General features: G+C 42.4%; 1 long non-coding RNA gene across 1 annotated transcript; it reads left to right on the top strand.

The window, feature by feature from the left end:
• The first annotated feature begins 5,347 nt into the window (after positions 1–5,347).
• LOC129783827 (uncharacterized) lies at positions 5,348–26,575 on the top strand. Its single transcript, XR_008745806.1, has 3 exons — positions 5,348–5,499; positions 24,375–24,649; positions 25,794–26,575. It is a non-coding gene; the product is annotated as an uncharacterized LOC129783827 (long non-coding RNA).
• The last annotated feature ends 1,164 nt before the right edge of the window (positions 26,576–27,739 follow it).

The following is a 27,739-nucleotide window of genomic DNA, read 5'->3' as shown; positions in this document are numbered from 1 at the left end:
TTTGATAGTTTCACGTCTAAGAAGATTTCTTGCTCTCACAAAGCCTCGCTTCTAACAAAAGGTTTTGTATCACCAAAAAATACCGTAAAATTTCAAGGAACTGAGTGACAAAGTTGTCACTCTCAAGAAATCTAGGAAGAAGCCACGTCAACATGATTGGTCTGTGATTATTCCCATTTGCAGCAAAGTCAACTAAATAGTTAATTGTCCACCAAATAGTTAATAGTCCACCAAATGTCTTCCTTCCTTGGGAGCAAAGCACTCACCTTTTGCAGTTTCCTCAAGCGTGATCTCACCCAGTGTAGGAGTTCAAAGCGCTAGTCAGGAGGGAGGCAGATGAGGTACTCATCTTTCACCATATCCCAAGAGGTCTGCAGCATTTGGTCTTGTAACACTTGCAGCCTATGTGGTCTTGGGGGCTGGGATCCTCTGGTTGTTGGGAATGGAGCTGACCCATTTGTCCTTCCGTGCCAGGACGTGACTGACTGGCAGCTCATACAGGACTTGGCAATTATTAGGCAGAGCAGGTCTCCTCTAGCAGGGCTTTCCGTAAGGATGTGGCACACCACAGCCTGAGGTGTGTGCCACCATCGTGTGGTGGCATCTGTTGATGTCCTTCACAGATGGCTTCCTGCATGCAGACTATCCTCTGTATTCTTCTGGAAGCTGTGAGCTTGGAGAAAAACAAGCCCAGAAAATTTAATAACTACCTCCCCAGACAAACACAGATTTACCACTTTCATAGACTGGTGGTCAAAAATCAACTTCAACTGATACTTGCTGATATTATTGCTTTTAATTTAATTCTCCCTGTGTAATAACTTGCTTGCTGTTGCTGCTGCTAACTACATTAGGATATTGTCTTTCTCTTGGTCTTTATTTGGCATAGGAAAAATATACAAACTTCTGAGCTGAAAACATTTAAATATTTGTAGAGGAGAAACAGACTAACTGAAGACCTGACTTCCACCCAGAAAGCTTGTGTCACCAGAATTATTGTAAAATTGAAGGGAATCGGCTTCTTAGTTTGCGTGTGCCCTTCACATTAGAACCATTAGAGAGATTTAAGCTACAGAAGCCCAGACACCTACCTGAGCTGTCTGAGGAAACTTGGCTCCCTCTGTAGTCAGTGAAGAGAAAGAAAGAATCATCTCCAGGGAGGAATTCCAGCCCAAGAGATCAAAATTGGCTTATTATTTTCCATAAAGAAGAAGACTTCCTGCACCATAAATACACATTGGAGGTTTTTGCAATTTGCTAATGCTTTCATGTATCTTTCACTTAGTTGCTCACTCACTGAAAGTCTTGACAAAAATATTTAGGGAATCAGAGAAACGTGCATTCAGGATTTTTCACGTGTTCTAAGTTCAGGTCATGTACAAAGCTTTCTCTTTTGAGAATCTGGATTAATTATTCAAACTTTTAGAGGAGTCAACACTGGTCTCTGGAACTGAGCCTTGTATCTAGTGTCACAGCCAATTAATGCAAAAACCCCACAAAGTCAGCTCATCCATGCTGCTTTATCTATATGAATGGGATTTCTGTTAACAGTTTCACACACTGGTCTTTAGCTTTTTCCACCTCTTCTGCTGATTTGGCATGTAAGTATCAGCCTGTTTACAGTACATACAAAAGAGATTTTTTATAATTATGAGGTTTTCTTCTGCTTTAAATGTAAAGGGCTTTGGGCTACATGAAAGCCTGCTTTCCCTCTCTTTCTAACATGTTACTTTACACAGAACTTAAATTACTTTTTTCTTAAGTGACAAATGTGACCAAAAGGTTTGAGACCCTATAAATCAAGCTGGGTTGCTTTTAAGTTGTCATCTGCCTTTTGCACTGCGAGTTAGGAAAAAAATATCCTATTATCTTCCATGACAATGTAATACAGCTGGTAGGACTGGAAATATGCAATGAAAAAGTGTAACACCACCTGTCTACCTTGCTCTGGGGCCAAGCACAAGTCACCTCAGTCTGCTCTTATGTTAGTGGGGTGTGGGAATTACTCATCTGCTGAGTAATCAGTATTGCTCTCAAAAGGTTCTTCCTTCCTCTGAGATACACACACACACACACACACCCCCAAACAAACTGGTATTTTAAAATACCAGGATTTATTTTGAGATTAGAAGATATTTTCACTACAGTCTTGTCAAAGACAAGAAATGGAAACAAAGATTCTCAACATTTCTTTGGAAAATTTCAAGGTTTTTAAAACTAGTAAAAATAAGGGGGTTTTGCTCTTGAAATTGTTTTCAGATTTTCAATAAAAATAAAAAATATATAAAGCAGTATTTTTCATATAAAATAATGTGTCCCTATCCAGAGATATTTTTTTTTTGTTTATTTTCTGTACTTACCAGTCTGACTTTGTTTCAGGATATTCATTTTAACAGATTACAAAACTGCGTAGAATGCGCCCTGCCATTCTTCTTGTATTTTCCTTTGTAATATTACTGACTTCAGTGTGGTTTTTTGATAGCATGGTTAAACTGAATGGAGACAGCATAGCCTTCTTTCAACAAATGTTTTGCAAAATTCATATCTTAATTCTATTGCTTCTTACTAAGTTAAACCAGCATCACCAATTCATAAATTTTTGGCCTAGTCCAAACAAATCTCCAATTTATCCTACCAGAAGTTTTGCTCTGCTCTAGGATTTTAAGATCATTATTCAGGAAAATGAAAGCTTAACATTAGTAAAATATGTTTTGCAAACTAGTCGTTTTGAAAGGTTTTTTTAATATAGTTTATAATTTAAAGAACTGAGTTTGCACATTTTCCACTGTATCTCAAACTTAGCTTTATAAATTACTACAAACTCATTGAGAATAAAAAAGGGGCATCAGGAGCTAATATCAGTGATGAGAAGGATAAAAGCAAAAACGCAGCAGCAAATACTTTGCCTGTCTGAGACAGAGATTTGAAACTTTCCCCAGCTTGTGGGTAATATCACATTTCCCCCCCCACTCTGTCCCCACCCTCCTACTGAGATCAAAAGACAATATTCCTGCCTCTTTGTAAGCGCTGTGCCATGTGCACGGCTCCATTTGTAGAAGCAAAGTCCGACTCATCCTCTGTTTCCTCGCTTAGATGTGTGATACGGTCTGTACTGCCAGAGATCTGATGTGCTAGAAGCAGTTTTCTTATATGTGAGCCTAATAAATGGAAGCCTGCCCTCTGTGCGCAGTCCTAGTTGAAACAGCTTCCCACAAAGTCAAGCATCAAGATCACAATCTGTTTTGAGGCAAAGTAGGAGCAGTGCATGCTTATTTTTTTTTAAGTGCCACAACTCTAGTGGACAAAAATGCTGTTTATTAAATACTTGTGGCCCGATGCAGTTGTCTGCTCTCTTACTACACTAAGGGAAGGTAAGATATATAGGAAAGCACAAGAAACATTCTTCAGATGGTGGCCTCTCCATCACCATTCAAACACATGTTGAAGCCCCGGCTGGCTGGAGGCCCGGCTGTCCCTGGTGGCTTAGCCACCACTGCTTATTTCAGCGTGGTGTGACAAAGCAAAGCTTCCCATGGGTGTTTCCAGCCTCATCAGTAGCACTGAGAGAGGATAGAGGGTGCCCCTCTCAAAAAGTTATGGGCCAAATCTGCCAGAGGAAAGAATTTTTAAAAGGAAGTAAAAATTGTAATTGACGACTGGGTAGAAACATTTTCTGAGGTGGCCAAAAGCCAGAACCACACATTTAGAAATGAAGATTCTACTGGTTTTAAAGAAAATACCTGCATGTAAAAACAATGACTATTCAAACAAACCACCCACTCAACCAACCAAAAGGAGATATGAGAGATGGGTAAAAAAAAAACCCAAGAAACTTCATAGCCATCTGTATAACTTTGAAGCTAGAAATTTAAGAAATATGGGGGAAAAGGGATTCTTTCTAGAATAAACATGTCTGGTATGGTTAACTCAGGAATGATTTTGTCTCTTTGGAACCAAATCAGTGTGAATATATTAAAAGCATTGCTAATAACACAGAGAAGATGAGAATATTTACTAAATATTTCACTTTCACGTTGGGACTATCCAGACCATATTTCACTTCAGCGTTGGGAAGAGCCAGACGATGTCACCAGCTGTGGATGAAACACTTTTCACTCCAACAGCAGCTCAGGACAATGCAGTTGTTAAGTAAGAAGGCTGAATGTGGACATTTCAATCTGCAGGTCTTGTCACCCTGCTCTGTTGGCGAGGCCAGGGCATCTCTCCATGCTTTCTGATGCCGTGGGTCAGCATTTGTTTATACATGATCCCCTCCTGGTGCTGTCATTTGGACTCTCGGAGGACTCTGCATGACACTGCAGGCTCTCAGGTCAGCCATTCTCTTCACCTCAGTGGTTTCTTGTCTTTTAGTTGTCTTGATAAATTGATGCCATTTCTGACTTCAAGTTCTCAGTTTTGCCTTTTACTGCTTCATAGAAGCAAGCTCAAAATCTTGAGACCCCTCTGTGCTGCATTTCTTCCTGTGATCTCTATATCATGCTACAGCTTTTGTATCTGCTTGAGTTACAGGGAATATATACCTACCCTCTCAGAAAGTATCCCAGAAGCATGGGTGTCAATAAGACCAAGACATCCAGGTCACAGTGGTATGATCCTGTCTGAGACCCCACTGTGGAACTCCAAAGCTATGGAGCTGGCTGTGGGAGAGCAAGGTGTGTTCCCTATCACCACGTAGCAGAAGTGCAGCAGTCTGTTGTTCTTTACGAAGTCTGAGGAGCCAGACCACAAGTTGTCAGTAAATGTCTCTAGCCAGCAACAGCAACAGCTCGGGGGGGGTCTGGAGGTGGGCTCTGAGGAACTGCAGCCCACTTGCACTGCACCCAGCCAACGTCTGCTCTAAGCCAGCTCTCCTGAGCCAGGTCCCAAGCTCTGTCAGTCCTCACTGCTCTTCCCAGCAGCAGAGGTGTGAATGGTGAGAGGATAAGTACACCTACACTTCAGAAGAGCTGTTTGTACATCCTAGTCCTATACAATCATGCGTGAAGGCTGTTGTGGCAGGCAGTTGCATGTGCTTTCCATGCACCCCTATTGCATAGATACATCTTCCACCTTCCGTCACTCCAACAAGGAGGAAGCCTTGTGTGCAATCTGCTACCTTTCCGCAAGCCCGGCTGAGATAAAACCCTGCTCTGAACCCAGGCAGAGCACAGAAAGCATCACTACTGTGTATATATGCAGTAATCGGGCCACATGCTACGCATTTTTTCTCTATTCAGTCATGCCCTGTTGCACACTGGGTCTGTGCTTGGCTTATGCTATCAGCAAATTAAAAAGGGGAAGTTCATTAGTGGTGGTGTACAAATTGTCCCTTGACTCAGCAGGAGCAAGAAGAAGCTGCCTCTGTTTGAAGAGACTGTACAAACTGTCCCTATTTTCCTGCCCCTCTTTGAAAAGCTCCTGAGAGTGTAGCATGTTCTGCTGTTTAAGAGAACTGCCGTAAGGTCTTTACAACACAGACAAGAGAAAAACCAACCTGAGGTAAGGTATTTTCTTTAGTTCTCTACTTCAGACAACTGGCTGCAGCCAGAGATACCAGAGCCACTGTGAAGTAACTGATTTCTTGGTAAGAAGCTGAACCTGCTACTGCTGCGCAGCTCTTCACGTAAAACTCAGATTGCCTTTGTCCAAGTAGATGAAGATGCCTGCCCGTGCAATGAAAATCTCGAAGTGGCCTCACCTTTATGGGCTACTATTGGGACGCACGGAATGGTGAGTGGTTAAGGGAATGAGATTAAGAAGCAGTTAACAAAAAAAACCCCCACATTTGGAAGGGCACTAAAATCTGCTCCCATGGCCTGCACGTGAAATTTATCCTGGTTTAATTATGTAGGACTGGAGATGTTCCTGTAGCAGTGCAGTAAGATAATTTATTAAACAGCACAGTCCCTCTCTGCTGTGCTGTGGTCAGAAGCAGCGTGCTCTGCTGCAGCAGTTTCCCAAGGGGCACACTGAGGTCTGAGTCCTGCAGGACCCAGAGCTGGCTCCTTCCCCATCCTCTCTTTTGCAGCAGAGCTAGGGTGCAGGACACCACCACCTGTGAAGAGGACGACCGTTGCCCACCTCCAGCACTTGGTCGTGAGCCACCACACATACACACATTGTGGGATTTATTTTATTATTGTTTTTTAATGTGTTGACAGGGCTTCTGAGCCTTCAGGATGCGTTGAGTTATATTTTCAAGTCCACTTCAAATGGAAAACTTAAACATTTATTGCACTTAATGGAAATTCCTATGTAATCCAACATCTGGCTTTTTAAGAAACTGCCCCGTATTTTTAGCCTAGGATCCCCTCTGTGGATGACTGTGTCTTGGGTTTTCATGCTTTACTGTTGTTTAGCTCCACCAACATCAGCAGAGTCCTCTCTGCCCAGGAAGGCGGAACAGGACCCAGCCTGTTCTCCCCAAGAAGCAGAGCAGGAAGCTGGTGTACTAAAGCTCTGATTATTTCTCTGGCTCTGTATATTTCCTGAGAGAGATGGAAACAAAATCATGCACATGAGTTATTTAGCCAGAGGTGAACTATGAAGCTTAGAAAAAGAAAAAAAAAAAAAAAAAAGAAAAAGGTTGGGAAGGGAAGGAGATAGCAGGTGATGGTCTTTGTAACAGCAGACTATAAAATGCCACTATCTTTTAGGATACATCTAGGTGTATATTCAAATCAGAAAACAAATTTCTGTGCTGTAGGCTGATCTAGTTGCTCTGAAAGACAGTGTTTGATAGCTTTGGCTCAGTGAGTGGATTGCTTAGCTTTTGGGCAGGATACAGGCAGAGTAGTTGTGTGTCTGTGCCCATATACCATGCAAGCCTACCCCTAGTCATTCTGGTGTGATTATGGAAGGGCATTTTTGGGACTGCAAGCCACATAGCTCTCTGCTAGTCTTACTGATTGCTGTGTATGCATGTGAACCCTTCAGATGAATAACAGCTGAAAGAGTTTGGTTCTCTTCCATTAAAAATAAATTGCAAAAATTGTATTGATTCCACTGCAGGAGGATTGGACCCTTAGCCTCCAAGAGGATTTTTAATATATTCAGTTGCTAGCATCTTAATGGGATACAGCTATACTATGCTGCACACGGAGCTGCGTATGATACAGCTCCCTCAGGCTGCTTGACAATATGCTCTCCACTTCAGAGGCTAGTACATAAATACAATTCACATGCTCTGTCTTTAGTCATGCCACAGTTTTGTCAACCACATCACATTTTTCTGCCTCAGGCTGCGGTGTGTGCTGTTAACACATGTCTCCAGACTCAGGTCAGTGAGCGCAGGGACAGCATTGCATTGGTTCTGTTTTCATGGGACTTTCCTGTTTTTTCTTGTCATGCAATTAACTTGCCTGATTCCTCTTTCAGCTTTTTTTTTTTTTTTTTCCCCCTACCACACAACATATATAGCCACTCCACCTTTTAGCTCAAGTAGGTGCCAAAGAAATAGTACGTGGTGTCAAGGCCTCATCCATAGCACTGCACTCTGCTAAACCATGCTGATTTCCAGCTGCTGAAGATTCAGCCCATGACAATTAGTCTCCTTAGCTTGATATTATTACCCTGAATTGAAGTGTAACAAAGCAAAATCCAGAAGGGCAAAATCCTTTTATCTTAGAAGACTCTAAAGCTATATTTAATGTAAATACAATGTAATTTATACAATCCATTCTACCTTATTTTATTTTTCAAGCAGATGTAAAAAATGCTGAAATTTAGGAAAAATAAATACCTCTGTAGCACATGACTGTTCTGAGTAAGAGATCTACCCACTTTCTTGCCAGCAAATCTACTTATCTTTCTCAAATTTTCTTCCAGAAGATTTTAAACCTATGCTTCCTTAGAATTGCTGGAACTTTATCCTAAGCTGAAGTCTTGATTAACCTTCAAACTCTTAAAAATTATCAAGGAAAAAACCTTTGGTCGCATTTTCAGAAATATTTTCACCAGCCATAGAGCTGGTCAACAGCTTTCCAATTTTCCATATGAAATTTCATTTAAAAATGGAGGGGGGAGCAACCATCAATATCTCTTTCCCGTTTAACTAACACCCAATATGCCGCAGCTGGAGAGGCTGGATGGTGTATCGGGCCAGGGGGTCTTTGCTGCTCTGTATCTCCATGGGCAAGGTTTCTCCCAGGATGCTGGCATTATTCTGATATTTCCTTCCCTCTCTCTCTGAACTGACTTTGCCATAGCCTAATGTATACAGCAATGAAATAGATGAAAGCTGACCAAGGGCACAGAAGGCAGTACAGCTGTAACTGCAAATCCCTTTTCCTCAGTTCTTGTTGACTGACCCCACCCCTTAGAAAAGCTTTTGTCTAAGAAAAGCAAAATCAACATAAGACTATGTAGATGCATGACTTGCTTTGTCTCCAGCAGCAGCAGTAGCTGGATGAACAAAGAGACTGCTCAGCTTCCTGTGCTTTCTGGATTCAAAATGGAGAGTACTTTACAATAACAGTTACTTCTTTCATCTCGGAAACACCCCTTTATAAAGAAAGCATAGCTAAATAGAAATCACAACTATGTCTCTTTCTGGGCTCTTTTTTAAAAATTTAGTGGCATCACTTGTTTCTAGTGCATGAGTATTCATTGCCATTTATTGTAAATCTTTTAAATCAAGAGAATGAGAAACGTTAATGGCAAAAGGGAGAAAGGGCTTATCTCCGAAACGTTTCTTTCTCCACTGCATGTCAAATCAAAATGTGAGGGACAAATCAGTCTTCAAAACGTGCAGCTGAAAGGAGCTTAGTAGTAGGTATATAGTCACAGCTGGATTGTGGCCTCCAAGTACAGTTTATACCATAGAGATGAAGATGATCACTGTATCCCTCCGATTTACTACTCCATTGTGTTTCTGCCTGGGGTGGAGGCTTAGATGAACTTCTGTGAGACTCGTAAGGGATGTTGGTATTTAAGTAGGTACTGAGGCTACTGCTAGGACTTTTGCTGCTCCTTTAGGGACATGCGATTCACAGGTAGGGAAATGGTGGCAGACAGAGCTTCAAGCAGCCACTCCTAACCCCACCCTGGGCTTTTCTGCAGCTGCTAGCCTGGTCTGGATGGCTGCACAGGGAGATCTGCCCGTGCTGGGACACCCATCGCTTTTACCTGTGCGCTGCTGTACTGCCTTAGCGCTGTGGCCCTGCCTTGCTCTACCACTGTATGGCTGGTTTTGGCCAGGCAGCTGTACATTTGCAATCTTAAATTCCTTCATCAGTGACATGCCTAACGAAGGCTTTTAGACCCCTTTGTTGTTACATATCTCTTCCCTGGTGCCAAGGGGGAAGATGGCCTTATGTGAATAGAGGACAGTACAGTGGTCTTTGTTTATAAGCAATAGTATAACTTTATTACAGCCCACGCTGTCCTGATTTCTCCTTCTGCACAGATAGTTCTGCATAAAGTGTAAGCCTCTTTCTGCTGTAGGCACTATGTGGTCTGATTATAGCTATGCAGTACCACATCTGACTCCCAGGGGACAGCTGATGGTACTAGAGTTGTTGGTTCAGACCCTGAAAGCTTTGGGTTTGGAAATGGCGCACAAAGAGTTGCAAGAAACAAAGGGAGAAAAAGCCACAAAATACTGTGGAGTAAACAAGATCTGGTTTGCAGAGGCTAACTAGAGACAGCTCAGCAGAGGCACTTCCTAAAGTCACAAATTTTCTTTGCTGCCTCTGTGCCTGCTTCCTGAAGGACTGAAATGTTTTCATGGAGCCCAGATGTAAGGCAATAGGTCAGTATAATTAAATATCCAAAGCAAAAGCGTATCACAGCTGCTAAATTGTATAGTTAACACCAAGAGTTAGGCTTTGTATGTCAAAAGTGTAATTTGGCTGGAGGACCTCGGATACGAGCCCATAGAACAGCCTCCTCTGCCAGGCAGGTCAGTTTTAGAATTTTAGTTATTGAGGTCCTCGTGCAGACTAGGCATCATGTGTAAGAAAGACAAAAGAGGTCACTTTGCTTTTGGTACAGCATATTTACATTGGCATTTTTTAAATGATCAGATACTGCCTGTAGAAATGTTGCATTCTCAGTTTGGTCCCAGTAATACAATATTCATAAAAGTCAGAAAACAAGAAAAAAAAAAAAGAGTACCCTCGTACATGATAGAAACTACATAGGATGTGGCATTTTGTGTAAAACAGCAGGGTGGGGTAGGAAAAACCTCAGTACTAATTCTGAACAGGGAGCAGTCGCTCGCTTGAGATGCCCTGCTGACTCAGTGGAATTTTTTGCATGAACAGCTGCTCACTGGCACGAGCACAGGCTGCACGATTTGGCCAGTCGGTACCAACTGAGCTTTGATAAAAATAAGGCCCAGGTATAATTTTTAATATATCCCATGGGAACCCCTTCTTATTATTTTATCTATGTGCAATTGAAAGGAAACTCTTCTAGAAATAAAGAGACTGACATGTCACATCATGACATTAGTACAGTTACTTTTTGTGGCCCATGTTCAATGCAGCCCTCGAGTGATCTGTTCCAATAACGGAGATAACAGCTAGTAGGATGATTCACCCATCAAGCAATAACGAGCAGCCATTGCATCACCTTCTGTTGTTTATTGTACCCGGAGGCTTTTCAGAATACAGTTGCCTTGATAAAAAGATAAAAGAAAAGAACATAAAACTTGGGTGAAAGAGAAATCTTATTAAACTGAACCTACTTCTTGTCTTCCCTTTCTCTGTTCCCTTTAAAGTTATTATTAATAGGGCCAGGCTGTTTGATAGTAAGCAAGTGTTTGTATGAGAACCACTACTGGAGGAGCAACACCTCTGAATGGCTGATCGAGTCAAGGAATAGATGAGGCCCGAAGAATGTAGGACAGATTAGAGCAAAGTCCAGCACAGGAGTGAGAGACAGGTACATTATGGGCCAGATCCTGAAGACTTTGTTCCGTCTACTTGGATTTTATGGAGGTCAGTAAGAACCCTGCCAGCATAAGAGAGCTGAGTAAAATGTGAGTGATCCCCTAGGCTTTGAAGCTATAATCATGTTTATGTCTCAAGCTCCTCTCAGAGTTCATAATGAGCATTAATTAAATACACCTCAGGGCTCCCTATGCAAGAGCAAAATACTCTTACTCCCATTAAAGAGAAAGAGGAAGCCAGTCCTTGTACAGGAGGGCTTGGAGCTTCCTCCAGCTCTGGGTCCTATTTCAAAGGACTTTGCATTGCCAACTGGACATCCGGGGAAATGTTGATCAGAGTTAGCTGTGACGTCAAAGATTTAGCTGTGACATTGATCCTGTGGCTCAGTTTTCAGGAGTGCTGACCTCCTCCAGCTCCCTGTATCTTCAGGAAGACATTTCAGTGCTTAGAGATCTATATTTCTAATCCATATGTTTAGTTCTGTTTAGCTTTAAGAACATTAGGTAGAGCAGTAATCTATTTAGTAGACAGTCAGTGCAAGAAGATATTGAAGACAGGGAGTGTACTTCATCTATGTGAGGTAGGCACTAAGTGCTAACTTACTAATAAATATACCTGTATCGTTAATCTTGGAGACCATCAGTAGGAAGTCCTCTTTAGTCATCAAAGAAATAATTCAACAAAATTGGTTAAGTAATTAAACAAACACACTGTTCTGGGTGCAAAATGACATGTCAGATTTTACTTTGGGATGCAGTGTTAAACCTTCACAGCTTTCTAGTGGGAGTGCTGACAAACTGTTGCAGAATGCACCACTTGATCTGTCATCGCAAGCCAAAGCATACAACGAAATGATGATGTAGTTTATTATCCGTGAGCCTCGTGCTAAAATACTTACAGAAACAAACCTCACCCATTATCTTCATAGGGCCATTTGCCTAGATAAGGTCTTCTGATCAAATGATACTTCAGTTGCCTATCAGCTGTTTCAGAACCAGCACCCACAAGAACCTTGATAACAGTGAAAACTTGGAGGGTGAGGAGGGACTTATTGTACAATAACAAGTTACCATGGTTCGTACTCTCTTTTGCTGCTGCTCAACAGACTCTGCATGTGACCAGAGTCTGCTCATGAGTGTGCAGGAGGACTTCTGCTCTTTGTGCGTCATGTGATGGCACTAGCAGCGTGCTCCGTGTAAGCTCACTGTTGGAGTTCAAGTCCATGACCAGCACTAATCTCAGTGAAGGGTGAAGAAAGGAGAGAGTAACACTGGGCTCTTTTAAAGAGCAAGATGGAAATAGATTTATTTTCTAGAACAGTCTCCCCATGGGCTGTCCATCCTGCAATACCAATCTGTTTCCACACAGATCCTCCACACCACGTGCCTTTGAGACTGTCCTACCCATAACCTAAAGCAATTTATCTGCACTTTGTGGGCAGGTTCCCTTCATCCTACCTTGTAGGTCCAACAGCATACGAGTGCACATACTTGTAAGAATTTCAGGCTGATACTCACATTCATTTCTTTGTATTCCTCCTAAAAACTTTCAGAGCTAAATCACTCTCCCTTCTTCCCTAGATTAAATCAAATTTATGGCACTCCTGCTTTCCTGAAACACTGACAATTTCTCCGACTTTTCTGTAGTACACTTGAAAGCAGAGTTTTGTTTATCATTTGTGAAATTTTCACTTTAGTTTTTTTATCTAGATTATGCCGTAAAATCTCACATTTTCACTTTGTCAGCTCTCTGAAGTAAGGGAAAAGTTTTAAAATTTTGCCCCATGTCTAAGACAAGACTTTCCTTATGGCAAAGTGACTGGCAGGAGGAAACTAGCCAGACAGTCTGAATGACGACCTGGAGGGGGGAGATGGAAGCCCCTCTGGGACAATGCTTTTTCCTGTTTCTGGAAGTCCCTCCTATTTCCACATTGGCTTCTGCATCCGGTACTTTACCAGGATTCTCTTTCACATCAAAGCATCTCTCCCCGGGCTACACATGTAGGGGCACAGCCTTAGTTTCTATGGGAAATAGTTTTATCCCAAAGGAAAGGGAAAGAAATGTTTGGTTTAAATATGCTTAACACTCCCCCTTCTGTATGAGGCGCTCTCCTGTTGCACTTTCTCTGGTCCCTTGGGATATCAACATGCTCTTTACCATACTCAAGCTTATTTTCTTAGTTGAGGTGTTTAAAAGGGGCTGCAGGGGAATTTTGCTCTCATCCACGCTGGTTAAACAAACACTAGGCTGAAAGCTTGCTAAATTAATTGCACCAAATTCTTTTTTGCTGGTCTCACCCTTAGGATGAGTTGGTCCCAGTTCTACCATTTAAAGGAATTCCATGATGCAGACAATGTGGAGTTTCTACTTCACTCCTAAAGTTATTGGAAACACAGAAGAAGCCAATGTATGGGTTATAAAGCTCCTGCTTAGCTTAGAGAACAAACAGGAGGGATCCATGAATTTGTCTGGAAGTTGAAATCAAGGAGGTTTCCTCAATGAAGAGCTCTAATCAGAGACGAGCTGCTGACTATATTTTGTTGAGCATTTTGTGCAATATCAGTCAGCCCACAGATGGAAAAGAAATCTTTGGAAATGAGACTGCTCTTGAGTTGAGTGCTCTTGGGTAAACAACCCACACACAAAACTTGCAAGCTTCATGATAGCAGCTATCATGGTTTAAGGATATTGATGTGGAAGGTTTGTAGCTAATACAGATGAATAAAACAGGTGAGCTTTTGGTTGCACAACCCCTTTTTCAGGCTTAGCGAGAAGACAAGACAGTGTTTCTGATTTGACTGTGAGTGTGGGACCATTCAAGACTACACAAGTGCTCGCTGGTAGCCGTGACGGATACCAATGAGGAAACACCCAATGACTTCCATGGTGGGGAATTAAACCAAGCCTGGGCACTCTAACCACACAGGCTTCTCCTTATCCCAATACATATGTAATTTGATGGCCCAGTTATTCACTTTTTGAAGTCTCCTGCATTTGTTTGTTATTCCACTGTTGATGCCATCAGTTCCTCCCCCATTTCCCTCAGTTGTCATTTAATCTCTTTGGGTTGGCTGCTCATGCCTTCAGGGTCACTGGATTTCTTTCCACACTAGGCTCTTTGATTCTGCCTCTGTTTGGGGGCTGGTTAGTTTTTTGATTATTTGAAATGCTTTGAATGCTGACTTTAATTACACTGCCTTGTAAGAGGCTCTTCTAGAAGAGTTCCTAACTGCAAGGCCCCTGACTGCCTCAGCAGCCATGCTGCTAGGCGAAGAAAGTGTGAAGGAACACATGTGAGTGTTTTATAAAGACAGCAGCCACTGAAGTGCAGAGTTGACATATCACCTTCAAGAATGCAAGACTTTGGTTTGTTTTGTTTGTTTTATTTTATATATATTTATTGGTACTCACAAAAGGTAAAATGCTTACACCTCCAGTGGAAAAATGCTGAATCTGGAAACAGCTCTCTAATGTCTCAGTCAGAAGCGTGGCGTTTTTCTTAGCGACAGATTGTCAGCCCTCGCCAAGCAGGGCCCAGCAGAACTGAGGATGCAGATGAGTTGGAGACTGTCCAGAAGGAAGCAGCAGATATGATAAAAGGTTTATAAAACATAAGTGATGAGGAAACCTTGAAGAAACCGAGTTTGTTTAGTCTAGAGGAAAAAGACTATGGGGGAAAACATAGGAATTTTCCAATACGTAAACAATTGCTTTAGAGAGGACAGCCATCATTTGTTCTCCGTGGCCACTGTGAGAAAGACAGAAATAAATCAACATAATTTGCAGGAAAGTGATTTTAAGCTCCACTTTGGGAATTAATTTATCGCTGGATGTTGAGCCTTTTCACTGGCAGATTTGAGGAGAGGTTACACCAACGCCTTACAGGGATGAGGTGGCTAAACCTGATCCTGGCTCACAGGAAGGTGTGGGACAAGGTGATTGCAGGAGATTCTTTCCAAGCCTTACCTCTTCATAAATTTATGAAGGAGGGCTTTGAAGGGAAATGGTTTTGGCTGGATAAACATGTAGTTGCATTTTCTTACTGGTCACTCTAGTCACCCTGATGCCACTTCAACATCAAGAAATCATGTTGTCTTTGTGGCAGCTGTACACTAGTGTGATAATTTTGGGAACAGCATTTTAAAGTCATACAGCTGCTCTGTTTAGCAGAAGGTCCTGTTTCTTCCTCTTTGTTTAGCCTCTTAACTTTCCTCCATGAGGCGGATAATCCTTCTTTTGGGAAATATATTTTGGTCTCCCTCTTGCAGGACTTGGAGGAGACTTGTTCAGCTTGTCCCGCTGGTTTGAAAGAAAGCCTCCATCTGCAATCACAACTTATTCCAGTCTTTCCAGCAGGGAAAATGGCTCATGGTGCCATGGTGGGACAACACAGTTTCCTATTTCAGGAGCCATCACACCTTAGGCCAATTGTTCTGGGCCCTCACTGCCACCTTGAGGAAGTTTTCAATGCACTGATTCAATCTGATGCAATGGTATCGGGCTCCTCAGTGCACGCCAGCCGCTGTTGCATGGTCTGATTTGCAGTCTCCGTTGCAACAGCAGAAGGAGTGTGGTATCTGCTCTGCCTATACAACAGCAAGATGACACTGGAGCTGGGGCAAGGGGCCTTCTGGCCCAGCCAGATAGTGGGTCAAGGAGAAAGTGGAGGAGCAGCTGAAAAAACGACATGTTTTAGTAAGCATTTTAAAACCACTAGAAAATTGCAAGGCTAATACATTTAGGCAATATAAGAGGTAAACAGGGAACCTTCAGAAAATGTCCTCCCATGTTTTTACCTTAGAAGCATTTTCCAGGGAATGTCAATTCATTTATAATTAATTGCTAATGCATTTATTATTATCAATATTGATTTCAGTTGACAAGGCAACACATAAAGTTAATAAGTATGAGGCATTGTGTGAAAAACCTGAAGTACCTCCAGGTTCATTGCTGTGCCAAGTAGGTTGATCAAGAGCCAGCATCACAACATGTGGCATCAGGGGACCCCTTAGTGTGCCAGAGAGGACAAGAGTCCTGGAGGCAGAAATGCCGTCAGCAGAGGAGGCATAACCAGGCAGCCTTGAGCAGGCCATGGGGGAGGCAGTATACTTCTGAGATTAAATCCTATCTGTGTCTTAATAGAGACAACTCCTCTCCACAGTGTCTTTCAGCATCCTGTTAATTAAGAAAAAAAGGATTAGGATAAATTTACAAAAATAAATAAATTAAAGAGAAAGCAACTTCTGCCAAGAAATGAACTTTCATGTTCAACTTCTGCTTAAAACTAACTTCCCAGGAGCCAACTTTCTGGGGGAATAGCCTGTTATCAGATAAAGGAAGGACTGAACAAGAAAGATAATTCCTTTGTTATGAAAGCCACCCCCTTTTATCAGGACTTTCTCCCCCAGCTTTTAATGCTCACTGACTTACCTCTGATCTCTTGGCATCTTTATATTTTCCCACCTGTCTGTCAACCTCCTCTGAGGGTATTTTCCTTCTTGAAGCTAAACTTTGCAACACAGCTAAAGAAAGCAAACAGAAATGGCTTCAATCACTCTCAGTGCTTAAAAATTCATAATCATTTCTATAGCCGAAGGCAGAAAAGCTAATTATTTACTGTCCCAACCAGTCTTATCACCTCCCGGGAAAATGAGCTGGCTGCGCTCATACATCTGCAGAAGGCAGCTCTCATCGCTGGGACCCAAGCGTACTAGCATCACCAGTGGGAGTTTTTCAGCTTTGAACAGAGCTGCTGCAGCAGGGTAGCTATAAGGCAGAGGAGCTCAGCCACCAGGGAGTGGGAAGACAGCAGTGTCTTGCTTCTCTCCCCAGTGAACCTTCTGGCCATCTTGATGTTGGCATTTACAGAAGAGCAAGCTATTTAGGGAAAGATTGTGGTTTGGTTTTTTTAAAGTGCAGCCCATGTAGGTTTGGTACATGAGATATTACAGAAAAGAAGGACCAGAAGAATTCTGGCTGATGCAGGCAGATACCCATCCAAAAAATCTTCCCTGAGTGGTGGCTCTGCCTTTCTGTTATTTGCTTGTTTGCTGTTTATGGCAAGGTGCCCAGCTGTGGTGACTGTTGTGAGAGATTTGGGGGATTAGGACTCACTCTACCCTACCTTATGTTGCTGTTGGATCCCACTGGAAACTCTTCTATGTGGACATCCTGTTCCTCATCCTTTTAAGCAACTCTTTCCCTCTCCTGATCTATCTTCCAAGGGCCTTTCATAACCTGCCTCTAAACTGAGTTCAGATCCTACATTTGTGTCTTCTGCGTAACATGTTCTGGACCAAAAAGACCTTCCCCTCGAAGCCTCAAATTCTTTGACCTCCCCTGTCCAAATTCACAACAGATTCTTCCTCCCTGTCCTTCTCTTTGAGCAGACTCTTGCTTTTTGTTGTCAGCTGGAGTAGGCTTGCTGCATTTCTCAGTTGGTACTGAGGAAGATAAACTTGAAACGACAGCCTGTACTGAGGCAGCACTGTGGGCTACCTCAGGCGCTGTCTGCTGTTCTCTATAGGAACAAGAAGAGGCAGAAAGCTACAACATGTAAGAACTTACCTGATCGCTAGCAAGCTTTAATTACTGCAGCTTATTAAAAAGACCTGGATCTTTCATGATGGCTGACTGTGAGTGGTGGGGATCTAACCAAAGATGGCACAGTCAGGGATGATAGATCAGGCATGACACAGTAGTAGTACGGGGAGGGTAGTGTGGCCACCAGCACTGCAGCTGCATGTGGCAGAACTAAAGAGGACCAGCAGATCTGAGACAGTGGTGGTGGGAAGGGCCAAGGCAAAGCAGGGAATGAAGCTGTGGAAACAAGCAGGGAGATGGAGAAGAGGACATTTAGGTGTCAGATGCCGAACGTACCCATGCTTGGCAGGTAGAAAAAAGTAGACTCGTCTTACATGTTACAAGTGTGTTTACACCCCATCATTGCTTTGCCCAGTGGACACTGTGGAAAGGACGCACTATTTGTAACACTTCAAACTGGATTATGCTTTTGTGATATGCATCATAAAGCAACCAAGCATACATACAGGCCTAGCTTTGTACCTCAGAGAGCCTAACTTGTGCCAAGGCCACCCCACGGAAGTGCTTGCGGATTCAAGTGAAAGGCAGGGTCTCCAGTGTGGTATTTAGGTCTAGGCTTCAGTACATTTGGATGGCCGCTCAAAGCTTTTACCCTGCTTTTGCTCCACCTTGGCCTTTCCCACCTTGGCTGTGCCCCAGCTCCTTGATGTCCCAGCTCTTCCCGCAGTCCAGCTTTGGCTTCCTCTCCTGGTCCTGCCTCAGCACCTTGCTCTCCCTGCCCTGAGCAAGGCAGTCACCCTGCCAAGGCCAAAGGCTGCTACTGCCTCAGCTCCCACCTGCTTGTGAGGGGCAGTGCCATCTCCTCCCAGCGCCCAGCTGGGCTACTTGGCTTTCACAGCTGGGGCTGAAGCCAACAGAGTTTACCAGCTGTAAACAAAACCTCTAGGTAGTTGAAATCTGCTACTATTTTTGGCAGAATAATTATACTGACACATGCACGGGGAAGTTTCCATTTGTTTTCGCTGAGAGAATTAGTGCTGTTTCCCAGGGCCGCTGTGAGCTAATAGACTGCAGTCACGAAGCAATGCCAGGATTTTTCCCTTGTGAAGGCACAGGACTAGTGATTTCTCCCTTCCAGGACAACCCTAACTTCCCATTCCATGCTTTCACTCTCCCGCCCACCTACCCAGCACAACTTGATGTAGCATTGACTGAGTAAATGGTACAGAAGGATGCTAACATCTGGGTGCTAGCAGTGTGTCCCCCAGATGTCCAACACTCTTACTTCCTCCTTTTTCAAGATAAAAGGGTCCATTTTAAAGCCAGTTAAAAGAATATTAGAGAATTGATCTGAACACAACAGCGAACAGATCAACAGTTACATTTTCATCCTCTACTGCCCTCTATTGAGGATGGATCCATCTGCAGAAGAAAATTAAACTGTGATTAGTCACGACACAGCACAATTCAGCTTAGAGTTTTATCCCCGCAGAAATCATAACTTTTTTTAGCTCATACATTCAGTTCAGAATGCCTTTTCATTTGCAAAGCCTATCAGTGAGCTTTTTGACATATTATTTGCAGGTACCATACATTAAGGCAAAATAGTAATGTATTAACCACCCAATCCCCTGGATATGCTTAGGGAGAATCTGTTATATTAATAACCCAATTAATAAGCAACCTGTTATGATAACCCAAAATAACCCATCTGGGACATGATAATGCCAGGTGGAAGCTGCCCTGTAGCTTCTACATAAAATGTGTTCCACATACAATATGGCAAAAGCCCTTTACTTTCATCCTGACCTAATCAGCTCAAATTTCAGTGGATGAAAGAGCAATTAGCCATACTAACCATGTTTGGAAACTAGAATGACAATGCATTTATCTAACAAAAGAAGAACTCAGAAGAAAATCTGCCTCTTGACTTTAAAAACACTCTCTGGCAATGTGATTCCTTGGCAATGTCATTCCTTCTTTGGCAGTATTTGTGGGAAAACATAGAGAAACAGAACAAGTTATAGTGATGATAAGAGAAAGAAGAAAGAAAGGGTTATCACGTCCATTATGTTTCTACCCCTTACCATCTGAAGATCTCTAAAGGCTTTACAAGTAATTTTTACAAAGTAATTATTTGCAAAGTAATTATGTACAGTTAATTTTCTCAAAAATCACAACGGACAAACAAAGATTGAATTTGGTTTTGTTTCATAGAGAAGGAAATGTGAGAAAAAAGATTAAAGTCTAAGATGTTTAAATCCAAGGTGCCTAAAACTAGAATTCTGCAGTCTCCTCTTGTCCTTTCAAAAGAAAATATTTTATATTGATGCAGAGGCGTGTAGCATTTTCAGCTGCGTAAGGGACAGCAGGAGATTCACACTGGTAAACCAACCACACGACTTAACATTTTTTTGAAGTGAAAGTGTCCCACTGTAACATCTTCTTCATTGTGGAGTTTAAGGCTGAAAATTGATGTGTTCTGGATAAAGCTGTGAGGATTTGAAAATAAATTTGCAACAAAATACTGTCTCTTCTGGATGTTGATTCCAAATAAGAATGAGAGAAGGTGCACATTTCTGGGCTTTCCTCATGTCCCCACTATTTTGCTAGGTGCCCACTCATGGTTCTAAGTTTCCTCCTGCCCCTGACAGCTAAACTGTGGCAGGCTCCCACCTGCAAAATTGAATTTTCTCTCCCTTGTACACAAAATCATGTAATTTTTGCAGAAGTTGATTTTCCTGACTGTCTTCTGCATCCCTGTTCCATGAAATGACAGGTTTACATTCCAGCAACATTAGTCCTTCGGTACAAATCTGAGCTTGCTGAACTGGGAGCTGGGATCTTAAAAAACAAGGAACTCTGCTACTAGAGCTCTTACGGCGTTTTATAAAAGCAATACTCCATCCCTTGCCAAGCAAGGATTCTCTCCCACAGACCATCTATGTCGTTTCCATCTGCACATTAATTGGAATCTGCTTGGGGTAAAAAAAGTGTTTATATGTCTCGAATTGCAGCTGTTCCCAGGCACTGACAAGGTGCAGAGAGCACTCTTCCCACAGTTCAGCCCTCCAGGGAGAAACCACAAGCCGGCTGCAGACCTCGAGCACTGAAAATCTGGGGAATTTGGGTGGTATCAGCTGGACTGAGGTGGAGCCATGTACTGCTCCTCAGTAGAAGGAGCACTGTGCCTGTTTTCTCTTCAGCAAAGGACTACATGAGTCTTCAGCAGAGATTCTCCTTCCCTCTGCCGGCTGTGGTTGAAGGAACATGTATTTTGTATTGTTTCTGCCAGGTCAACATCTTTAATGCACCCAAAACTGATGCTGATGACTTCCTTCAGACATGCGAGCCATGAAACACTTAGGAGAAACTTAGAAACGCAGAGAAGCACCCTGAGCACCCTGGGCACAAAAACTAAGCTGAAAAGCAGCAGAGGCTGAGCAGACTATTTTGGGACCTTGCTGTCTTACTCAGACTGTCTCTGGAAACTGGGGTTTCGCCCATACTGAAGGTTACAAGGACCCTGAAGAACAAAACCGATAGCCAGTAGACAGGATTTGTGTTGTTCCTATTGGGAATGGTCCAACAGTGGCTTATACTCGATCAGTTGATCACAACAGCTTTCTCCCTGTGCAAGGCCTAACAGCTTGGGTAACATTCACCCTCAAGAAGCACTCAAAGAGCAAATTTAGGAAAGATTTTACTCAGAAAAACCCACTCCGGCATCTCCTCATAAAGGAGATGGTAGGCACGAGCAACCAGAGAAAGGGCCTGGATGGATCGCATGCCCACTGGAAAACTGCTTTGCAGACTTGCTTTATATGCTGATCTCCCTTGCAAAATCATCCTTGGAATCTCTTAAGAAAAAAATAACTATTTATAAAACATCAGAGCAAGTTTTTCCGTACCATAAGCAAGCTTCATTCCATGGATATCATTTTAGCAGTGGATCCAGATGGTGATCTACAGCAGTTTAGTAATCAGAAAATTTTTTACACTTGTCTTAGATAAAATCTCTCACTGGTCTGAAATCAGAGAAATTGACTGCCAGTCTCTCTACAACAAATAATATAAAAGGAGGAAAAGCCATATGGAATATTGATTATTATGATTAAAATAGAAGGTTAATTGTAATTCAATGTAAATGCAGGTTTTATGTAGAGGAGAGCACATAGCTAAATGCTGTGCAGCAGTTTTCCATTGCTACAGGGACTTCACCGCAGTATGGTTAAAGCCCCATCCCCTGTTTCAGCGGGGCTGAAAGCCTGTTAGTGCTCTGAAATGATGAAAGCAACTGAAATTGAATAGCAAACAAAAAAAGTTCAGACTTGATCAGTGATGATGAGAGAACTCCAACTGGGTTCTCTTGGGAGCAATGATCAAGAATTAAAGTCTTGATTTTTTTTTAAGCTAACAAATGAAGCTTCTTTATTCTACTTAAATGGGATAAGAAAAGCCCTATTAAAGAGAGCTAACAGTAGTACTAATCTGCAAGCCGCATCCCTGTTGGCCCCAGTAGAAAAAAAGAAAAAAAAAGGAAAGACTTCTAAAAATATTTAACAAAACCCACACAAAATGAGAGGAGCAAGAGATAACTCAAAAATGTGCAACTTTGTCTCTGCAAAGGAAGAAAAGTCTGTCTTAATAACTGAGGGAAGAGGCAGGAGTGTGGGGTGCAGCTCTCATCCCTTGCACTCCAACCTCCAGGGTTTACAGTTTGCGGGCTTAATGCAGAGGGGCTCTTGCCAGGTGTGAGAAGGTGGCCTGGGCTTGGGTTTTTGCATTTCTTGTCTTTGACTAAGGACTTGATCCCCTCAGGCACCTGCCTTACCAGGATTACTTGCATTTCTGGCATGAACGATCTCAGCAGGTGGCTATGTGGGGGCAGCGTGCCCGTTCCTGGGCAAGCCTCAATATTGGCCCTCTCTGCTGTCACATTGGCAGCCTTTAATGTATGCTCATCTCCATATAAGTATTGCTTAGGCTCCACATTTGGCCAATCGTGAGATTATTGCACCATCTGTAATCTGTATGCTCTCCTGAATCGCTGGCTGGCTTGCTAGCTAAGGCGATCTTTCAGCAGTCCTTTCTGAATCTCCTCCGGTATCTATGTGCTCTTGGTGGCACTATTCGGCATTGCTGGCTTGACTAGCTGGCAGGGAGAGCAATAGCTGTGAAGATGTGTCAACATCAGTGGATGCCAACACGTGGAGGCAACCTGAATGCATGCCCAGGACTCCTCAGGAATTAAGAAGTGGCTGCTAAACCTTGGGGCTGTTTCTTCACAGCCATGGTGAACTATGCTGGCTAGTTTAGTGACAGAGTAATGCTGCAAGGACACCTTCACAGTGCTGGCAAACTAATCCCTCAGCAAGGGAGGAGAGAGAGAGAAAGTACCAGTGAGATGAGGCAGAAGATCCCTTGGTGTATGTATAGTAGTAAATTAGGAAGGAACCACTGATATGAGAATTGAGGACAAAATACCCTCATTAGTCTAAGACATAGAAAAGATGGGCAGAGTGGTGCAGGGAAGAAGGATAAAACTACACAAAGCAATAGTTGCTCTGGAGTCTTACATTACTCTTTTTTTCACATGGAACAAGCCCATCTGTGAATCGGAAACCAAAATACAATTTCCTTCTCATCTTAGATCAATGTTTAAATGCTGGTGATCAGGAAGAACTCTTGATATGCAGAGTAGGACCCTGAGCTCACTTAGCCTCAAGAAGAGCAGACTCAAGGGGAATCTTATCAATTTGTATAAATACCAAGCAAGGGGGAGTAAAGAACTCAGAGCCAGAAATACAGGAAATACTGACATACAGGAGATTCAATCTACACATAAGATAAAACTCATTTACTATGAAGGTGGTCGAACACTGGAACAGGTTGCTCAGAGAGTCTGTGGAATCGCCATCCCTGGAGATACTCAAACCCCAGCTCAACACAGTCCTGGGCAAACTGCTCCAGCTGACCCTGTTTGAGCAGAGGGGTTGGACTGGATGGGCTCCAGAGATCCCTTCCAGCCATTTTCCCCTTTTCACCCAAACTCATCGTGGACTTAAATCTGTTGATGAGATCAGTACAGTTCTTCAACTACTTCTGACCAATGGCATGGGAGATGTCCCATGAAGATGCGCGCTCTTACATAAAACTCACAAATTCTCCAAGTCTTACACTTTTAGGTAAGCATTTGCCCCTGAAAATAAAAGCTATAAAGTGCTTCCTGACTTGCTGTTAATGACTGCATCAAACAGAGCAGTGATGAATTCAAGGCCAAAATTGGGCCCTTTAGGTGAGCCTCAGAACTGCTAGCTGCTACACGCAGAGCCCATTACTGCAGAACTGTGACACAGAATAATCAGGTCATTTATCCAGGCTATAGCGGGTCAGAGTTTTGACAGCGATTGCAATGAGAGCATGATGAGGTCCTTTGGGTTGGGCTGTATTTTTCAAAGAACCAAACCTGATTCCTAATACTAGGAAGTATGCTCAAATTACATGGCTATATATTTTAAATAGAAATTCCTTTTAATAACCTGGATTTAATGCATTTTACAATGTATTTATTATCTCACACTGTGATATTTTGTAACTTAGATTTTCAGCTAACGAGTAGCTCATCTAATGAAAATAATGATTTTTTCATGCTGTACTACATGGAAACTTAAAGTATTTCAATTAAACAAACCGCCTCATTAGTGTGCCTTGATAATATAGTTGAGTTTTCTTTGATATGGTCAGAAATATCTAGCATGCTTTTGGGATGCAATCAAACTCTCCAATAAACTTGTTGCTAAAGACAGCTGCCTGGCACCATGTATTTCTTGAGCAGTCAAATGACCTAGTTTAGAAGTGTTTGAAGCCATTTTACACTGTGGAAGGAGAACAAATTAACCTTGTTTAACAAGTAGTTTTCAATTTGTGTTCCAGCACCCTTCTGCAACTCTACCATCTCCAGTGCAGTCACACGGCCTTATTTCATGCCTTCTGTTATCTATCATATATACCTAATGCTACAGCTTTGGGAAGCACCTCTCACCTGCTGCACAGACCCTGGGAGGAGGCACTACCATTGCACTCAAAATACATCTGAAGCCACAGGTCGGTTATCTGAGGTTTGCTTCACTCCTTCATACTCTACGAAGAACAAGAAGACGATCATAGCCACTGTTGCCTTTACCTTCTCTGGCCTGCTCCCTTGAAAGGTTTGTTTGAATGAATATTGCAAAGACAGCAGAGAAATCTGCAGCAGAAACCCTGCTTCTGGTTGAGCCAAGCCCAAACTGAGCTACATCTTTACTGCAGAAGATTTCTGTGGCTGCAGCTAATTCTTGTAGGGATGTGGGGTCAGACCTTTGGCTATTATAAATTAGCGTAGCTCTGTTAAGGGAGCTGGTTTTTATCAGCTGAAGATCTGGATTCACATTGCCATCATTTCTCTGAGAATGAGCATTTCTGGGTGATAGTCTTTCTATAGGGTTAGTGCACATTAAAGCTACAGTGAGGTGCTGCCTTTTAGGATCTCCCCTTGGAAAAATTGGTTCAGATCTGGCTCCCATCATAGGCAAAATGAGTTGCAGTAAAACTCATTGATCATTGAAAGTAATTAGGTACTCCCTCGTCAGCTGCAGTGGACCATACATGAAACACAAGATAGCTTCACCTCCCGTATTTATTCACTATAAACTAAAAGCAGACACAAAGGCATTTGCTAGGTGTAGCCTAGTCCTTGTGCCAGCTTACCTGTGGCAACCTTTCCTTTCACTCCAGTCCCTAGTAAGTTTATTAAAATAGGAATTCAGCATGGCTTTTTGTCATAACCACATTAAAACCCAACCAACTAAACAGGCTTCTTGCACACCAAACAGCTGGTGAGCTGTAATACATTTGGGAAGCTACATGGTGTCTCCCATCAGCATTTCTTTCTCCCTTGGTAGCAAAACTAGAGTGGACCATGTTACTTTTGTTTCTAATCAAGTTAATTTTTTATGCCTTCTGTTCTCAGCTCAAAGATAAGATACTTGTCTTTGCTCTGTTGCAAAGAAATATTTACATTCAACCTGCCATCCACCTACACCTGCCTGTTACAAACCCCTAAATTCTAAGCTTAATGTAGTGTTGGCAGTGTCCCTTTAATCAAAATTTAATGCTTGTCTTCAATCTCCTCAAAGCATTTAAAATCTAGAGGCTTTAGAAGGGAGAGAATCATTAGTGCTGCTGTCCTCTGCTTCCCAGCAAGCGGGAACTTTGACTGTGGAGTGTTACACAAATGTGGGTACTGTATTGCTCTCCACAGAACCATGTTTCAGGATCAGCCTGTCAGACTTTTGCTCTTTTTGCTGCTCACAGGGAGCAGTGATCTAGGTGCAGAGTGATCTAAAAACCTGCTTGAGAACGAGATGCAGCCAACGCTTTTCTTCAGAAGTTCAGAGGAGGGCCCTTCTTGCACCTGCCAGCTCTGTACAGACAGGTACTAAAATTCGCATCTGAGTATGTCAGAAATACTGCACTCAGCTGTCTCAACTTCTGTCACAGGCGCCTGCTAAGAGACGAATCAGCCAATTAGTCTGGGATGTTCAGAAGAGCTCCATTCCCGTTCAGTTGTTCCGATTCCTGGACCTGTGAGAAGCCTGGCTCTTGGCAGCTGAGTACTTGGAAAGCTAGCTGTGAATTCAGATTTGGCCTTGAATCCGCAAATGTGCAATTCAGAAACCCTCATAAGGAGCAGGCAGTCTGATCCCAAGCATAAGCCAAGTTCATCACAGCTCCAAAAAAAAAAAAAGTAACACCTTCTGGGGTTTTTGCCACGCACAGCAAAGTACAGTGTTGCAGAAATATTTTGTAGGCAGTTTTCTGCACAATAACCTGCAGCTCTGCAGGCACAACTACTTAACATTGATCCATGCATTTTTTTCAGCACAGCGTCATATTTTGTGTTGCTATCAAGCAGTGTGATATGCTTTACTTTTAATATGCTCTGTTATTTTCTTCTCAAACAACTTCCTTTTTCTTCCAAATTCCCTTCAACCAGTGATTTTGTGTTCCATGGCATTATTTCTTTGTTGCAGAACGTCATAAATACAGATGTATATGGGCCTTAATTTTTTCCATTAAACACCATTACATCTGGACAGAGAGCTAGATATTTTAATGTGTCCCTAATTTTTAATGTATGGTTTAGGTTGTACCTGGTGAGGAATATCCAGAGCCTCGTATGCACATATGCACCACTCAATCCCTCTCTGCTTCTCTCCCTTTTGCATCTAAAGCATGTTGTAATGTGCTGGATGTTTACCTTTGGAGAATTTGATTCAAATCTGATTTACATTGTAAGCAAAATTGAGTTGCGGAAGATAATTCTAGGTATTGAAAGTATTTCCCTAATCTATAGCATTTTATAGCATGGTCATTACCATTTACAGTATGTTACAGTTCCAGCTCTTAAAATATGTTCACAGCAAGGTGCTAACTTGATAGCTCTTGCAGTGACAACCAGTGTGAGGGGAGTATACGCGGCATACAACACAGTGTGACAGTCCAGAGGGCAGTGAACTTGGTCCAGTGAATGAGCAGTAGATCACTGCTCAAAGGCGAATAATTCTACACTGCTTTAAGATGCACTTATCTATACACATCCAAAGGGATTATTACCTTCCTGTCTTCTTGAAGCAGGAAGGCATTTATGGAGAAGTAAGGTAGGGAGGCACAGGGAGAAGGCAGGAAACAGCTCCTTCCGTAGGCTTAGCGCCGAGACATGGATACACTTAACAAAAGGGGAAGTGGGGATGCTTTCTTCTGTCCTCTTATGATGAAAATAAAAAGTGATCAGGATAGATTTTTGTTATCCTCTGGGCATTAAAAGCTTAAATGCAAAATGCATGACATTATATCTAGTCAACTCTTAGGGGTAAATAGGCAGTATGGGGAATTAGTTGTTGTTAATTGGACTTCTGAGCTGAATTCCCAGGATGCTGCACTGCAAGCACACCCCTTTTGTTTTAATATTGAAATAGGGAGAAGCCATCTCTGTGATTAATTCCAGTATAGAACAGCAGAGCATGCTAAATCATCCAAATACTTTCATATTTATTGAATATAAATATTTTAGGATTAATTTTTACACATACTATAGAACATATTTGGTTTTCCATTGACCACTTTAAAGCTGTAAGGCAGACCTTCAAGTAAATTGCCTAATTTTTCTGTAGCATCTGAAGATACAGCTCACTGTTTCTTCAGCCATTGTCTAAATATATAAAACATCTGCTATGAAATTTGGGGTGTTCAATTCTGCC

The sequence above is a fragment of the Falco peregrinus genome, chromosome 2 (genome assembly GCF_023634155.1).
Source record: "Falco peregrinus isolate bFalPer1 chromosome 2, bFalPer1.pri, whole genome shotgun sequence".
In the NCBI taxonomy this organism is placed as follows: Eukaryota; Metazoa; Chordata; class Aves; order Falconiformes; family Falconidae; genus Falco; species Falco peregrinus.
The sequence above is the reverse complement of the archived record's forward strand: the minus strand, read 5'-3'. Positions and strand labels throughout refer to the sequence as shown.